Source organism: Hibiscus syriacus, unplaced genomic scaffold (genome assembly GCF_006381635.1).
Source record: "Hibiscus syriacus cultivar Baekdansim isolate YM2019G1 unplaced genomic scaffold, ASM638163v2 tig00110419_pilon, whole genome shotgun sequence".
In the NCBI taxonomy this organism is placed as follows: Eukaryota; Viridiplantae; Streptophyta; class Magnoliopsida; order Malvales; family Malvaceae; genus Hibiscus; species Hibiscus syriacus.
The window spans coordinates 1387842-1400660 of NW_024062731.1; positions in this window are offsets into that span (position 1 = coordinate 1387842).

Below are 12819 nucleotides of genomic sequence, written 5' to 3' on the forward strand. Positions count from 1 at the left end.
ATCATCAGTTATTCAGAATATGACTTGAGCTGATAAGGAAGAAATGAAGATTCAGGACATTTACAGTCGGTGTCGATCTATCGGATTATTGAAATAACTAAAGTTTAACAACTCCCAAAACTAATGCATGATGATCGGTCCATTCGTTGTCCTCCCAGGTATTCACTCTTTAATACCAACAATTATTGTCCATAAATCATCTTTCGAGTCATCACTGAACATATCTTAAGGAGACGAACATAAATTCTAATGGTCTTTATTTTATTTCCATGTTTCAATTATACAAGGAAATGCCAACGTACTTGATTTGTGGTTCATAATCCATAGGGATGATATAGCATGTAAGTTCATCCGAGTTTCCAGGTTTATCCCAATCATTTACTTAATCCTCAGTCCTTGAGGTTACTTAGTTCATTTAGCATTCAAGTCCATTCTCGTTATTTCGGGGTTTTCTAGAGTAATTTGGATGTTTCTGAATTTCGGATATATATTGTACTTTTGTTCAATTTAATTTGGTCTTTTTGGTTGATTTGTCTAACGAATATCCATTTCTTAGTACCAAATTTGATCTAGAGCTGAGCTGAGTACTTTTAGAATTATCATCGAGCCAAACTTGAGAAGACGAACACGTATTCAAGTGGTACATATGCCATTCAGGTACTGATATAGCACTACCGTTGGTTGACCGACTTAAGCTGCGTTCCATAACTTTTAAGAGCAATACAATATCCATGTTTATTTGGAGTCCTTAAATAATCCAAAACATCTACTTAGTCTAGGCCATAAGGTTATTTTGGTCATTTTGGTATTTAGTTTTATTCCATTCATTTCAGAGCTGGAGGTTATCCAATCATTCCTGAGCTTGGTGATATTCTTGGTTCATTTCCATTCCAGGGATATTCTGGTCATTTTACAGATCCAATGTATTACAATCATTGCCTTTCGTCTGATCTTATTATCGAATTCAAACTTATCATTATTTCAGTCATTTCGAACAATTCTGTCAAAAGAGTATCATCGATAAATTATTTTTCATGTATTTATTCATAACCCGAAGATTTACGGATTATCAGAAATTTTCTGTATAAACGTATAACTTAACGATGAAACTAGTAATTCATCGATTTATGCATGTCTTCTTGAGTAGTTTTCCATTCAGGGTCAATTCGGGCTACTTTTCCCTCTCAAGGGTAATTTCATAATTTCTTAACCAGATAATTTCGATAGTAATTCTTAATGAAAATAATTATAATCTAGAGATCATATGATTAATTGCTTTCCCGAACATTCTCTGGAACATTCTCTGGTCTTGAAATGATTCCTCAACAAACTTCTTGTATAATGCATAAACCCTCTTGAGGTTAAAAACCGGTTATCCAAATTTTCTAAGCAAAACTAACATTTCTTATGCACATCTGTATTTTTATCAGATCAATAAGTCTTTTCAGAGTTATTAATCAATTTTCCAGAGACAATTCTTGTCATTTTACAACATAGGGTAATTTTGTAATTTTACCCAACCAGAGTATTCTCATAATTTCTCATCCGAGTACCTTTAGTATTTAACTTTTATTGATATAAAATATAAGTTGCAAATCCAGGGCTGATTCCTTTATCACTAATCACAAAACTTGTAATTTAATTGTAACAATCTCTCAATCTCTTATATTAATCATCTGAACCATAATCAGTTGCCAAATTTCTATTGTATTCCGATCGAGTGTAGAAATTCATTAACTACACAAATGAGACCAATATTATCTTATTCATGTATTTACCAATATTCACATGTTCAATAAAGCATAAAGATGTAGTAAAGTATTACCTCGATTTCCGTGTCATACTGATCGACCATAAAAATTCCATTTGAACGCCCTCAATCTTTAATTTAACTTAACTTTCAATAATTCCTCAAATACATAACAATAAACATTTCATCAAAAACGGGGCTTAATTCTGAAAAACGGATCGAATCGGGTGGTTAATCAGTGAAAACCAACTTACCATGTTCGAATTTGGCGAAACGGACCCCAAAAACAGATTCAGAACGTCGAAAAACGTCAGAATATATATACCCGGTCAAAGTTAAAGGTCGTTCAACGCCGGTCAAAGTTCTAGTCAATAGTGGTCAATGCCAGTCAACAGTCGACCGCTTTACACAAATATCACCCTAACAGAAATTAATTACAAAATTTTCCACCTTCTATAAATATTTACAAAATTAACACCCCCTACGCCCAGTGACAACGCGTGCGGCGTGTGAACAGTGATACGGTATCGGAAAATTCTCGAAAAAATTTCTAAAAATTATTTTAAGGCATTTTGAGACACTTACCAAGCTCAGTTTACAATTTTGAATGGCAGAGAGCTCGCTTCCAAAACGTTGGAAACTTTGACAGTCTCACCCCTCTACGCGCCGGCGACGACGGAGAAACAAAGAACATCGGTGGACTCGGAACGATGTAAGGAACAAGATGGTGCGGGAGGTGTCGAAAACGGATGGCTAGATCGTCGTGAATTGACGAAAAACCAACTGAAATTGAGTTAAAACCGACGATACTTCCGATTTAAATTAACGACGAACGGCGCTGATTCACAACGAGAGGTTTGAGGGGTTTTGTTCATCGGTCGACAACGAACACGATGGTGGTTTCAGTTTGTCGATCGGAGGTCGGACGACGAGTAGATCGGAGTTGAAACGAGGGTTGAAGGGGAGAGAAACTGGGAATTTCTGCATAAACATACGGGAAATGAGAGTTACAATTCTTCCCATAAAAAATGGGTAAATCATGAGTTTAGTTACTGAATTTCCTGCACTTCTTAAAATGGTCTGCCAACTTTACGATTTTATAATTTAATCCTCAATTTTCTTCCAAAATATCAAATTAAATTCACCACTTTATAATTTCTAAAATTTAACCCCTAAATTGGGGTATTGCAATATTAATTATAATAATTTATATTTTATTTTTAAAAAAATTATGTGGTAGTGTCACGTCATCATGTACCATGACTTGGACAACCACTTTGGCATCTCCTGCCACATGTACGTGTTTGGTCAGTATTAGACATTGACCGTTAGTTGACTAATAGATTTCATCCAACGTGGGTTGTTTTTTTTACTCTGCAAAATAAATATTTTATTAATGAAACCTGAGTTAAGAGTCTAATTAAAAACCTACCTAAACCTAGGTGGAGGAAAAGAGTACTCTTAATTATGTGCAAAGTACATCTCCAAAGTCACAATGAACCAAATACAAAACAAATCAAAACCCCTACAACACAAACCCATAAATCGAAAACAAAACATACAAAACCAAACCATGGCTAATTGGAACCCCAACAAAGATAACACCAAAACTAGTTAAACATGCATAAACCTTCAGCCAACAAGCTAAAACTCAACACAAACAATAACTAAACAACCAACTCAGTAATGACCAAGCACTCTAGAATAAAACCAGCACCAACTTGATCAAAGACAAATTTCACCTGCATTATGGGACATCCCAGCATCAAACCAGCCCCTATCTCAGACTTCTCTCCAACCTCCAATGCAACTAGCCATTGATTCATACGTCTCAACCAGAAAACAACAAAACAAAATTAATAATTTTTTTGGGACCTAAAGCAAAGGTCAGGTGAGCCAGGATACCCATTAGACTATCAATCTCCACGACAAAACCCCCATCCATGCCAAGGCCTGATTCCAAAATTTTCTAAGGCAGTTTTGAAAGTTGCTAATTCAGCCAAGTCCGAGATACCCGCTTCGCTCGTTCCTGAATAGATCACCTTTAAGATACGCTTTTCATCCCTCAAAATACCCCCACAACCATCAAGAGAATTTTTAAATGCTCTAACCACAATAAATTTAAATTGACCAACTGGGGGAAACAACCAATCAATGTGAGAAAAACAAGACCATTACAGGTACAATGACCATTCCACCAAACAACCATATCCTCTAAACAACCACTATAGTAGAGATTAGCCACGCTAATCTTGCAGGAATTGAACATGACACCCAGAAATATACATATAAGTACTCATCCACGCTAGTCGGATGAGACCAAACAATTGTCCATCAATTAAAAAAGCTTCTCCAAAAGTCACCACTTAACCAGTTAAGATGCTCTGCTTTCCTGCTCTAGAGCTTCAAGCGTTGCAATATCTTTGACTTCTTCTTTCTCGTCACCTTCAATTTATATTCCAAGATTATTCCCCAATTGAATTGCATTTCTTGCTTCTTTAGTGAAAATCTCCCACCTGGTTTGTATGTCTGAATCAGATAAGGATCGATCATCTATTTCTGAAGTAGTATCAATTTTCCTTTCTTCTTCAATCTTCTGATAGCTCTATCCCCTTTTTTTTCTCTGTTACAGATAACGATTTATCTTGGAACGATTATAGGGAGCCGTACCTTTTTCCCCTTTCAGACTTGAAGATCAATTTACTTTAGCATCAATTTCGTTGGTAATTTTTGGGCAAAATCCCTCGAAATTTAAGTTTACACCTTCAGCATGGTCCCAAATCCCTTCATAATTTTCCTCATCTCCTCGAGCCACTGAGTGGGGCAATGACTTCCAAGTGGCTGAGAATGGATTGGATCCCTTATTTCATTTGGTTTGAAGCCCAAGAAATTCATATCCTCCAATATCTTATTTCGGTGCAGACCAGAAACTACTTTAGGCCAAATCGATCCAATCTTAATTGGATTCTCAGTAACCAAACTAGGTTTCTTGGGAATAGTTTATTTTCCTCCTGAGATTAATTTTGATTGATTATTAAACTTTTTGTCTTATTACTATCTCCCCCCACTTTGGGAGACGAGTGACTTATCAAATACCAACAACAATTAGGACCTCGGAAGTGTAGCCCGCCAAATCCAATTCCCTAATTGATCTATTCTGCGAGTCGACACCAACATTGAACTGCTCCCTCGTGCCAATGACGTTTAATGCTTCATCTTTCCCAAAATATTTGTCCCTCGAGTTGTTTAAATTATTTATCTGCCCTACCGCTGGTAAGTTTTCTAGTGAACTCTTTACCTCCGTTCAAAGATTTCTTAGCTTTTGAACCTAAACTTCATTATCTTTTGAAGAAGAATAGCTCTCCCCTTGTTTTCCATTCCCTTGTACTGATTACTTTGGCTTGTTGATTTGTCTCAGAAGCCTTTCTCAGAAACTCTTACTTTGTAAATTAGATTACCTACTTCGATATCTACTGATTCTTCGATTCTGCTCACTTGATTAGTTAAGATGAGCAATGAAATCTTGCTCCATCTATAATTTGATTTGCATTTTCACCAAGAGCTTCCAATGAATCCCATATTTCGACTTTTCTTTTGAATGTGATATTGTTCCAACACTGCAGAGGAATCATCAAGGCTTTATCGAAGTTGCTCTTTCAATCCCTATTACTTCCTCCTGCCACATTCTCACGTCCTCAAAAAATTCTTTTAAGTACGACTAGTTTAGGTCTTCTAGGAACAAAAAGATTATCCTCATCTTCAATTGTTATCAGAAAAGCTTTACCACCAATTCTTAGAACTTTTATTTTTTCAAGACCCCAATCTTGAAGTTTTGAATGATGCTACTCACAGTACAAATTATTTTTGTTTTGTCCACCAAGGATCTTTTGAGCTTATGTAGATCTTCTCCTTCAATGTTCCCAATTATTTTCCTTCTATTTTCATATGATGACTTTTATTTTTTTTATGTTTGGACTTGCGATTATGTTTTCATATTGGTAGAAAGTTTTGGTTGTCTTGATGTCTTCATCATTTTTCAATCCAATTTGACTTGTCTTACTTTCGTATAATGTCTGTTTCCCAATTCTACCATTAACAACGCTTGATATCCTTTGGATGTTCTCTTCATACCGTTGATTGTTCTCCTTATACCTTTGATTCTTCTTCTTTCTCCAAAATTGATCATTGCTTCTAAATTTTGCCATTGATACCTGATGTCTGTAGCCCAATAGTATGTACCCATTTAAATTGTTTATTGCCATCTAAGCTTCTTCTCTTCTTCAAAATCTTACAAAACCAAATCTGGATCTATTTCTGCTTCTTTTAGTTGGGATAAAGCTATATGCTATTTCACCGTATCTTCCAAATAGAATCCATAAGTCTCTCAAGTAGAATCTTACCGGTAGATTGCTGATGAAAATGGTAGTCGTCACCCAAAATGAAACGTTGAGTGGTGAAACGTTCCAAAAAAATAATACAGGTAAATTTGACAACACTGTCAAACGTTACAGTTATTTTATTATATTATGACTTTTAAGTAAAACCTAGGAAAAATACGAGCGGACTTCTAACAAGCTCAACCCTCCCAACACTTTAAAACTTTCATTTGTAAAACTTAAATAACATAGGTTTCATGGAGCTTTAATATAGCTCTTACCTTCTTAACCTTTGGAAGATAAAAACGGTGAAAGAAAACTCTACACTTTGAACTCTCTCTATCTCTTACAATTTAAGGGGAAATGGGTGAAAGAATGGATAAAGGTAAAACTAAATGCACATGAAAGTTCAAGAGATAAAAGGTAAAGAATAAAATAAGAGGAAATAGGGACAACCAAATCACTTTTCCCATACATGTAGAGATGGCCAGGTCTTCTTCCATTAAGGGTGGAGTTGATTTTTTTATAGAAAATGGGTAAATCATTCTTTAGGCCATCCAATTTCCCACCACCTCACACAAGCTTCACGTCATTCTTAATTACTTGTAAAAAGGTCCAAAATCTTCCAATTTAAGCCTAATTAGAACTCAACCCTCCAATTTAATTATCCATTAATAACTCGAGTCAACGCTTGAGCATTGACTTGAGAAATTAGGTCGTTACAAAACTAGCAAGAGCATTTTTCCATTGAGAATTTTAAATTTTTATATAATTTATATTTTTTTATATTTTATATATATAATTTACTTTTGTCCTCTGAAATTTTAAAAGTTTGTCACTTTCACTTAAAATTTTACAAATTCGCACCTAACATAAAATCATGTATTTGTTTCTTTATAGCACTCTCACTACAGCAAAATAGGCCTTTGGCGGCGTTTTTTAACCCTATAGCGACGTTTATAAGTACCGCTAAAAACTTTCCCGACGCTTGCAAAAATGCCGCAAGAAGTGTCGCTATAACAAGCGCCGTAATTGTTAGCGGCGTTTTTAAAAAAAACGCCATAATAGGTCAAGACATATAGCGGCGTTTGTCTTTGAAAACGCCGCTATTGACTGTGTATTTAGCGGCGTTTGACTTTATAAACGCCGTTATTGACTGTGTATTTAGCGGCGTTTGTCTTTGAAAACGCCGCTATTGACTGTGTATTTAGCGGCGTTTGTCTTTGAAAACGCCGCTATTGACTGTGTATCTAACGGCGTTTATCTTTATAAACGCGGCTATTAACTGTGTATTTAGTGCATTTGTAATTAAAAATGCCGCAAATAAGCCCAATATTAGTGGCATTTTCATCTAAAAACGCCGCAAATAAGCCCATTATTAGTGGCATTTTCATCTAAAAACGCCGCAAATGACGCTATTAGGAGTAGCTACATGAGTTGCATAAAACACCATTAAAGACATTCTTTACACCCACAATAATAATCAATTCTACAAATCAAATCATATATTGCATATATTAAATAAAAACAAGTCACTAGAAATTAAAAGGGTGGAAAACATTAATATAACAAAAATACATACAAATGTATACATATATGTTACATATACTAGAAACATAAATAATGGAATTTATTGAGCAGACATTCTACTTATAGTTCTACCAAGTAAAGGAAACTTCTACCAAACTAAACTTTCATAGCTTTAAAGAATATCTTTGCACTCCTTCGAGCCCTCAAAGCTTTAAGCAGCCTGAAGTAAGAAATCATCTTACCATTCTGCTTCTCTTAGATTCTTCATCACTGTCATTGGCATCATCTCCGACAGCTTTTCTGGCAGAATGATATGGGAAAATATCATCAATAGCAGCAGCCTCAGAATGGCCATGACCATAATCAGGAACCCGACTAACATTGTCCCTCATATATTCAAACACGTAAGCTGGAAGTTCAAGGTTGAATAGATAGTGTGGCAACATAAATTTGTATAACCATCTAAACAGTGGCATCACTAACCTAGTATCTTGTCCCTTCCTATAGTGATCAACAAATGGAATTTACTTAAAAAAATTAATAACATGTTGTATAGTTTTAAAAGTGTCCAGACCTGTCTAAACCATGCACGCACGGCTACAATCATACTAAGAGACATAGCAAATGCTGGTGTTGAACTCACATCTCAATATCCAGTTTCAATTTTTGAACCTGCAAAGGAAAAGGCATGAGACTATGCTACCAGAATAAAAGGTGGTAATTGCAAGGTAAAAATAACGTGCATTACCTGGATGAGCAGAGCACGAGTGAGCTCTCCATGGAGAAGATTCTGGATAGGGTTGATAAGTTCCTTTTCATATATATATTATTAATCCCAATGAATTAGAGTTTCACTCGAAGAAGAAATTTTCCACACTAAGAAATAAAAACCACTGCATGGGAGTTCAGTTAAAGCAATATATCGTATTAGCAATCAAAGGAACATATTTATTCGGGAATTATGTTGAAGTATGAACTTGAAAAAAAGGAACATATTTATTCTGGAATCATGTCAAAGTATGAACAGGACAACATGAAAATTGAGAATGCAAGACTATTTCAGATGTATTGGCATTTATAACATTTACTGGTATTACTTATCATTTAGGTCGAGCAATTTTTGAACCTAAAGCTTTCATACATGTAAAATACCAAACACCAGAACATGTTCAAATTTCACCCATAAGCCGTGCATCATAAGTCATTAAGTGCAAACATGATTAGAATTACATTAATATTAGAAAAGAAAGTTGCACCTTGACATAACAATCTCAAGCATTTCCTGATCTGATGCATTCTTTGGGAATTCTTTACCTTTTGTTTGCTCACTGAAAGTCAATAACATTCTGCAAACCAGAAAGCAGCTATGTTCAGAAAAAAGCATTTTGCAAGGCTTTCAATAATATAGAAAATTAGCATATGCCTTTGAATGAAAAAACCTTCATTACATCCGATTACCATAAAAGAAGAAAAGATCAAATGGTAGTGGAAAATAAATTAAAGCCAAACAAAACAAATATCAAGCAACTTAGAATCTAATGTCCTTTGTTTTTATATCTCAAGCAAAGATTAGAGCGGTGAATATAAATCTTTTTTGTACATATGGGAGCCGATTGGAAATTTAAAAATGTAGGATGATCCATCCATCCATCTATCTACACTATCTTTTCTCCTTCTCGCATTTACTTCTTTATATTTTTTTTGTTTCCATTTTCATGCCAAATCTATTAATGGGTAACCTTTTATTAAAGCCAAAGAAAGTAAAAGAAATATTGTATTAGAATTTAAACATATTGATGAAGAGAAAGTAGGGGAAATATATATATACTTGGTATGTAATTCAGCTGCCAATTTCTCCAACTTTGGCTTCAAATAGATGCATTTATGGCACCAAGCAGCTATCCTATCAACAATTAAACAAAAACCATCCTTTTCACTTTGGAAAAAACCAGTCAAGGAAAGAGTTAGAAGAAGATAGAACGAACCAGTCAATGAGAACATGTTGGGAAAGCTGTTGAGCAGCAGCCAGGATCTGATCAAACTGATCACTGTCGTGGATGGGTTCCATTTCAATAGTACTCGGTTTCAACAAATCAAACCAACATGACATTCCTCCCTTAAAGAACTTTGATAAGCACAAATCCAACATCACAGTCCACGAAATTCTATATAATTGAAGCAATCATAAACTAAATAACCAAAAACCCTAAACATTGAACACATAGTCAACTAATACATGGAAAATTAACGATGACCCATGTCAGGAAAACTACTTTATAAATCGGAATCGCAGCAACAAAAGCAAGCACATAATCAAAAGCTATAATTAACCCAGATTTCATTTTCCATCAAATCAACCAAAAATCAAACACCCAATTCAAACTAACATCTGATTGAAAAGGGGGGGAAACAAATTCAGATAAAAGTAAAAGGAAAAAAATAAGAAAAAGATATAAGCTTACAGTTGGGAAACGGGTATCGAAGCAAGATCACCTTTTAAGAGTTTTAAGCAAACTCATAAAATTTTAAATTTAATGAGAAACAAAACAAAGAAGTGAACATCCAAGACAGTGATCTTAAAATTTTAAAATTTTAAGCAGAGAGATTTAAGCAGGGAGATCAGTTCGAAAAGGGGCATTCGGTTCTGGAAATGAATCAGAGAGAAAACCTAAAAAGAACCTACCATTCGTCGAAACCACCATCGTTTCTCTTGGACCGAAGCCAAAGCCTTGAGTTTTGAAGGTATTTTCTTTATAAAAAAAACCCCTTTAGATGTAAAGATTGTATATGAGCTTCTAGGTTTAGGGGTTATTTTGCGTTAAAAAGGGAGAGTTTTGGAGGTTACCTCGTCATCGGCGCCGATTTACGGTGGTCGTGGGGTTGCTTTTCTTCTACCTCATAGTAGAACAAAAAAAATGAGCTGAAGCACTCTGGTAACATGTATGTGACAAGGGAAATAAAAATAAATGGGAAGGTAGGGAATGTTGGCTCCTACTTAAATCTCCTTTTCGGAATAAAACTTTTAAATTTTGCCTGTTGCAACGTTTGTCTTTGAAAACGCTGCTAAACTATTACTCTGTTGCGGCGTTTATTAAAAACACCACTAAAGATGGAATATATTACGGTGTTTTTATAAAAACGTCGCTAAAGTAAAACTTTGTTGCGGCGTTTGTCTTTGAAAACGCCGCTAAAGTACTACTCTATTACGACGTTTATTAAAAAACGCCACTAAAGATGGAATCTATTGCGGCATTTTTATAAAAACGCCATTAAAGTAATACTGTGTTGCGGCGTTTGTTGATAAAACGCCACTATAGATGAACCCTATTACGGCATTTGTATAAAAACGCCACTAAAGTACTACTATGTTGCGACGTTTGTTAAAAAAATGCCACTATAGATGAACCCTACTACGATATTTGTATAAAAACGCCGCTAAAGTTACAATTTTGCGGCGTTTGTGATGTAAACGCCGCTATATGTTTAAAGTTAGTGGCGTTTACTCTCAAAACGCCGCTAAAAACGCCGTTGTAGAACAGTTTTGCTGTAGTGTCTATAACCAACATTAATGGCTAGTAAATAATACTTTTTATTGATTGATAGGGGATGACAGTGGAGTGGTGAACATTGCTTGAAGTCGAAGAATCAAGCCTAAGGATCTAGACTCAATAAAAAAAATGAGATGGAATATGTATTAGGGTTTATCGCAAACTAGAGTTTTAAATTGGGAATAGTTGCTAAAAAAATAAGACAATAACAAAATATTAATATGAAGATAATGAATATTAAGATAATAAGATAAACAAAGATAAAGAAGATAAATATATGATGACTTAGCCAAAATTAGGGTTTTGGCAAAATCGTTCTTGGTTTTGGATGATGGTGGTAATGTATGTTGTTTAGATGATGAAGATGACAACGACGATGGTGGCGATTGATAGATAGTTGTCCTACAAACCCTCCTAATCGCAATTGACTAGGCAAACTCGATAATTGGCTCTAACCAGCCCTCCTAATCATAATGAGAATGCAAACAAGAGTGTAAAGATCTCCCTCGCGAAGAACTTCAAGAACTTAATGATAAAGAATGCTTTGAAGGCACAAGGTAATATGCACTTGTAAAAACGAACTCTCGTTGTATTATTAATCAAAAAAATTATTTTACAATGGTGAATCTAAGTAATTATTGAATAAAATAATAATAAACTAAAAATAATGTTTTGATTTTATCCTAATTCCTAATAAAATAATAATAAACTACAAATAATATTTTAACTCTATCTTAATTCCTAATAAAATAATAAATCTAATCCTAGAAGATAATACATCATCCTATATTAAATTATATTACAAATAATCAATAAAATTATTGATAATTCGCAGTATTTACAAAATCCCGTATTAATCGCGTATAAGAATTTCTACATGTGTTGTCTTCAATAAAATGAATGTATCTTGAGTTCTTGACTTCGTATTGATTTGTTTTAAGTACCGTTGGATAATTAAGAGACAATCAGTCGTATCTCCAAAAGACATGTTGAGCAATTAACACTCGGATCCCATTCAAAAAGTCGTCGCAAGTCTGTTGTTGTTATGGTCTTCTTTTCCAAGGCTTGGTCGTATGGATCAATTGGAAGAGATGGTCCATCTTCCTTTAATGTGAGTCTTGTGGTGCATGTATCATCCTCATCTCTTCAAAAAGATTTGACCTTGAATCTAAAACATCAAAGGGATTTAATCTATAAATTTAATACATGACTAGAATAAAAGATTTTAAGTTAATGTTCAAATTAATTCATTAGACAAATTAAAAATAGAATCCTTGTCAAATTGCATTAAATGAAAATCCAAGGAAACAAATCATGCACAAGTAGTGACCAAAATGGAAGAAAACAAAACATGGTTCCAGCGCCGTGAATACGTAACTTTACAAGGACACGTGCCCTAATTAAAAAAATTTTGTTAACTGCCACGTAGACGCTTCGGCTAAGTGTTAATGACAGGTAGATATACTGAAACCATTTAAATAGTTCAGTGGTCATATTGACGCAAATATGAAAATGGTGGTCATTTCGCGACCCAACCCATAGTTATGTGGTCATTTATGTAGTTTACCCTATTAAAAGGGTAATTTATTTAATCACTAATATATTTTTGACAATT